This window comes from Eupeodes corollae, chromosome 1 (genome assembly GCF_945859685.1).
Source record: "Eupeodes corollae chromosome 1, idEupCoro1.1, whole genome shotgun sequence".
NCBI classification, from domain to species: Eukaryota; Metazoa; Arthropoda; class Insecta; order Diptera; family Syrphidae; genus Eupeodes; species Eupeodes corollae.
The window spans coordinates 105,353,788-105,359,722 of NC_079147.1; the positions used below are offsets into that span (position 1 = coordinate 105,353,788).

The 5,935-nt window shown below is 34.1% G+C and overlaps 1 long non-coding RNA gene across 1 annotated transcript; it reads right to left on the reverse strand.

Moving 5' to 3' along the window:
- Positions 1-2,985: 2,985 nt before the first annotated feature.
- On the reverse strand, positions 2,986-4,385 carry LOC129942261 (uncharacterized). Its single transcript, XR_008781007.1, has 3 exons — positions 3,790-4,385; positions 3,296-3,731; positions 2,986-3,222 (listed from the first exon to the last, which is right to left on the reverse strand). It is a non-coding gene; the product is annotated as an uncharacterized LOC129942261 (long non-coding RNA).
- Positions 4,386-5,935: the final 1,550 nt, after the last annotated feature.

The following is a 5,935-nucleotide window of genomic DNA, read 5'->3' on the forward strand; positions in this document are numbered from 1 at the left end:
AACAAATCAAAATTTGATTTTTTGAAAATTTTTATATGCAATAATATTTGTACTTATTAGGAGCCCTTGTATAAGAAATTTCAGTGAACTCAGACATTCAGAAAAGAGATCCGTTGAATTCAAAAATTGCAAAATTAATGCAATATTTTAAGAAAAATTAATTTTCCAACTTTTTAGTGAAAACTGTGCTAAAAATAATATTTAACTGCTTATGGCAAACAAATTCTATGATTTGTATGTATAGGCGCACCCTAGAACTGCAATGCGAACGTGGCCCAATTTGAGATGTACCCAGTTTTGACAGATCAACAGCGAGGTGAGTATTTTACGAAAATTAAAAGGAAAACAAAATACAATTTCTGCGATTTAAATTGTAAATAAATCAAAACAAAAGCCAAAATTAATAAAAACAAAGTTTTTAATAGTACCTACTCCTGATTAACTGTTTTATGTATTTAATAAACAATTTCATACAAAATGATCCAGAGTCAACGATTCCATCGATCTAAAACGTGCCTTCCACATATCCGAAGAAGTATTTCCCAACGTAACTTATTGGTTTTAGCTGATAGAGGATTCTTTCAGGATTTCTTTCCAGACACCGCTGTTTAAGTTGTATATTGTTTTGTATGTTTATAAAAACTACAAGAAATCGTGATGATTTATATTCTGTTCTTCTTAAAACGGTAGTCCGGAAATGAAAAAACTTTTTACAAGTACACAACAAACGATTAACACCGGCTTTGATCCAACTGCCGATATTCGACACTTTGGCAATCTCTTAGTAATAATGGGACTTCTGCATTCCCACCTAGAAGGACACAACCCAATTGCGTTAGTTGGAAGAGTTACGGGTCTTATCGGTGATTCTAGTGGCAAGCAAAAAAAAACAGAACGAAACCAACTAGGGTCGTCGGTCATTGAGGCAAATTAATTGCTATAGAAAAACAGCTTAATAGAATATTCCAGAATCATCAGGATGTACTTTGGGACACTAGTAAAAACCTGCCGTTGAAATGTACATACAATCACAATGGGCAGTATCTGTTGTTAAAAAACATTGATGTTATTTTGTTAAGAAAAATATAATATACAAAAAACTTTGCCTGCCAATCAGCGCCTTGTTTGCGTTGTCTTCCAGATTTCATCAGGGAAATTGCTTCCTGCAATAATGGTTTGTTATTGGCAGTATCTAAAATGAACACACAGACTATAAAATAAATCGATTATTGTTTGACCTCCTTCGCTGCAATTTGACTGACTTTTTATTCAATGAAGTGAACTTGTACATACCCTTCTCACTATAAAGGTTTTTAGTCTGAAAAGTATCAAATTGTATTAATTATGAAACAATTAACAAAAACTTACTTTAAACATCAGAAACCCATTGTTTTGTTTTGCAAAATTGATTGTCATTTTTGACAGATCACAAAAATTCCATACGTTTATTTTTAGCCCAATCCTACATTTTTCACTTTTTTTCTCCACTCAGATGTATTCACCAACCGATAGCGAATTTGATAGAGTTCACCTCGAATTTGAGAGAGTTTATAGCTTGTTATTGCTATTATTTTATTAACACCATATAATAAATCTTTAATAAATGAAACACAAGTGAATAACTTTAACTTTATTATAATTTAAAACAACTTTTGAGTCTTAGGTTGGGAGCTTTGTTATATTAGTATCCAGCACACAAGACGGACGAGAATATTCTAGTAAGTAATGATTATAAAGTTTTTACAAGGAAAAGATAGCAAGGAGGGAACCAAAAACATTCTGATTTAGGATGCGTTCAGAATTTTCGAGATCGAAAGCGTTCATTAATTGAAAGTAAATAATGGTTGCGTTCATTAATTGAAAGTAAATAATGGTCGCGTTCAAACAAGCAACTTATATATGATGCGATGCAACTTTGTTAACGCGATTGAATATTAGGTGAATAAATTAATATCCACTACAAGTTGACCTCGAATAAAATTTGAGGGTGTTTCAGGTAGACGAGACGGGTACCGGTCGGGACTCTAGATAATATATTTCCTCTATGATCTCACATCTGAAAACAGCAAAACTGATTACAATAAACACCCATAATTCGTTAGCTATCATAAGATGAAGACCAGAAAAAATAAAAACAAACAACTCTTTCAAAATTTCATAAAAAGATCCAAAAATTCCAAATTTCAAACAGTAAATTATCTGACAAAAATCAAAGAAGGAACCAAAGTGCGAATGTAAGCAATCAGTTTACCGAAACCCAATCCGAGTATTCTTATTGGAAATGGTGTATATTTACTTTACGAACATGTGTCCTGTCCTATACCTTGTAACGAACCCGCTTGGGTGTAAACTTTCCTTTCCTTACTACCATTACAACCTCGGGCTACAGTCTCCCGGGGCTGATCCTGGCAGCAGAAAGGAGAGGGTGCTTTCGCACGAACAAGGTCGCCGACGGGGGGGTTCTTGCTACCGCAGCACTAGACGGGGTTACGACTTCATGCCATACATAAATGAAATAAAAAGAAAATGGAGACCCGAATTGTCCAGGTGTTGGGGAAAGTGATCCCTATAGAGGGGGAGGGTCGTTGATGGTGATGACCCTCGGAGGATTTGCCCACCCTTTGTATCCCACGGATATCACCTTGGCTACTACAACCTCCTATTTATGTAGTAGCCCCTAACTCACCCTTATGCTCCGCCAAACGCACCTTACTTCATGTGCGTCACCTCCACCCCAGTCCTAGGGTGTCTAGCCGGCCATCCTAGCTAGAAATTCAGCCTTATTGTGAGTTTCGCCCGAACAACATTTCACCTGGAAAATTTGACTTTTCACTTTTCGCCTATTGTGAGTTTCACCCGAAAAATTATTCATGTTCGAATAATCATCATTTCGGGCGGAATGATATGCCGTTAACAGTGATAATTTTCACTTATTTTTATGAGGCGAACGAGAGCATAATAAGGCGGAAAATGTAAGTTGTTTGTTTATTTTTTTGAGATAAGAAAAGTTTAAAGTCAAGTTTTTTGTTATAATGCAGGAGCAATATAAATTCAAAAGACATTTTTTTGAAAGTTACCCAACAGCCAAACATTACTATGGGTTTGTAAATATTCCTGCTCCATTTTTGCTCTGAGATCACTAACATTCCAAATGGATGAATCGTGACAGGCTTCGGGATGTGTTGCATCAATGAAGCGAATCCTTAGTTCACTGTCGCATACCTATATTAAATGATGTTAGTATACATAGGTATTATTCATTTAAGAATACTTAAATAAAATAAAATTAACTTACAAGTAAAACATTCAAACTACAATTTCCCTTTCTGTTTTAGAATAGCTGTTTGTTTGCTGAAGGAGATATGATGTTCACATGCGTCCCCTCAATACAGCCTATAACACCGGGTAGCCTGTACTTCGTATAAAAATCTTGAGCGATTTTTCGTTGTTCCTCTTGCGTTGGCCATTTTATCCACTGCACGCAAAGTACTTGTTCAAAAACCTCCAGGACTTGAGCGAGCACCAGGCTAAAAGAGGATTGAGCCAAACCAACGTCGTGGTCCTTGCCAACTCCTTTTTGGTACCCACCCTCTGCAAAGAAACGTAAACATGTAGCTAGTTTCACAATTGGTGGTATAGCAAATTTTTGTTTCGCGGAATGTAAAGAGCTGGTAAGCACATCCAACAAATACTTAAATGCTGGTTTGTTAAGCCTGTAGTAATGATGAAATCTGGAAAAAATAAAGATTAATTCCTTTTCACATACATTAAAATAATTTTCATTCATACAAGGACTCACGCATCTCTAAAGGATTAGAGTGATCCCCCTAATTCCTTCGAAGTGCTCGCTCCTCAATTATTTGTTCTTCCTCAGATAAGATGCGCAGAGCTATGCTATGCATACTTACAAAATAGTAATAAAAAATAACAATTTAATTTTCTATCCTGAAATTCTTATTTAACAATTGTCAAAACAAACATATGTTTGTCCCAGCTCACAATAAGGCCTGTTCATTTTCTGAACGCAATAAATCCGCTGTCTAAAAAAAGGTGTGCAAATTATTCGTTTTAGACAATCCAATTAAGAATTGGTAGCCACAATGAGTGGAATTACTAGCGTAGCCACAATTTTATTTCTATTGTAAGTATTTTCGACAAACAACTGATGCACTAAATTCAATTATAGTATTATTTAAGTTAACAGAGAACTTGCACGTTCCATTTCATTCTCCGTTTCCATTATAGTGGAGGGAGAATTTATTGCGCTCCTCACTTTTCTGAACGTGCCTATTTTTCGAACTGTCACTCCTGATTCGAAGTGAAATTTTCATTCGGGCGAAACTCACAATAGCTTTTAAAATTTCGGGGAACAAAAATGTTTCGGGGGAAATGTTTTCCGGGCGAAACTCACAATAAGGTTGATTAAAAGAAAGAGAAAACCGCCTTCCCAAAGTGAAAACAACCGGAAATTATCTTCAAAGAAAAACCATATTGTTTCTTTGTTCAAAAACGTTATAACTTTTAATGATTCTATTAAAACTTAATTAGAAATTATATAAAAAAAATATCATTAAAGCAAAATTAAAATTGTACCTATATGAATTAAATAAAAGTTAAATAAAAATTAAATAAAAGTTGGATATGAAAAAAAAATTACAGTTAAATATAAAAAAAAAGAATTAAATAAAAATTAAAAGTGGAAAGAAATAAGAAATAAGAAAAAAAATAAGGGAATAAAAAAAGAAAAAGATCATCTGGTATCATATTCCATCCAAAATCCACTAATAACAAGAAAAAAAAGACTTACTTTGACTATATGTTTTTTTGTTTAAAAAATGTGTTGTAAGCCCCACTGTAGTGCACTACTTCGAATTTCTCCTCAACCTGCAAAAAAAAATTAATTGTTTTTTTTGTTTTTGTTGTTCGGCGTCAAAGGGAACGATCTTTATATTATTTATTTGTTTTGTTTTTTGGTTTAATTTATCTATTACTATTATTTATTATTCCCATTTAATTTTTTTTTATTTCTTCACTTTCATTTTAGCCTTTAAATATTTGACTATTCCTTTTATTCTTTAAAAAAAACTTATAATTAAACACAAACTTTATAACCGACACGAAATCACACACTTGGGATTACACACAAATAAAATTCAGGGGGGAGGGAGGGTTAGGAAGTAGGTAATTATGTACATATGTATATGGAGTAGGTTGAGGGAAGGTACACTGAGACACTTTTCACCGGGAACAATTTTGGGGGTACTGCTACTGCTGCATCTGTTGTTGCTGATGATGACGATAAGGGGGTATGCAAATCGTATGTCGGCGTTAAGTAGTTGCACAGGGCCTGGTATATGTATATATTTTCTTTTTGATAGGCACGGGGCACAGGTAGGTAATGTATATAATATACATATATATTTTTCTTTCAGGATGAACACTGCACAGGGCAAGGGTAAGTATTTTAATATATATATATGTTTTTTTATTTCTCATTGGAGGCACGGGGCACAGGTAAGTCTTTTTTACCGATCGACTCGCGTAGTTATAGTTCTTGCGCCTCGCCCGTATCACTGCCAATAATCAACTCACTTCCTTATTACCAAATTGTTTCCCATAGCCATGGTGATGCTCCGCCTCTTTTCCAGCACTTTTTTGCATATATTTTCGCTCTTTTTTGGCCAACGGTCCTGTCAAGTTCACTGTACTCTAGCGGAGGTCTAGGCAGTGGTTTGATTAAAGAACGGTGCATCCCATGGCCTGATGGATGACGTGTTATTTAATATTTTATTGTTTTGTAATTTTGTTGTTAAGTTAATAATTGGGTGATCACATTCTTGAGCGACGAATTAGACCCATTTATTATTATTATTGTTATTATTATTATTATTATATTATTATTATTATTATTATAATTATTATTATTATTATTATT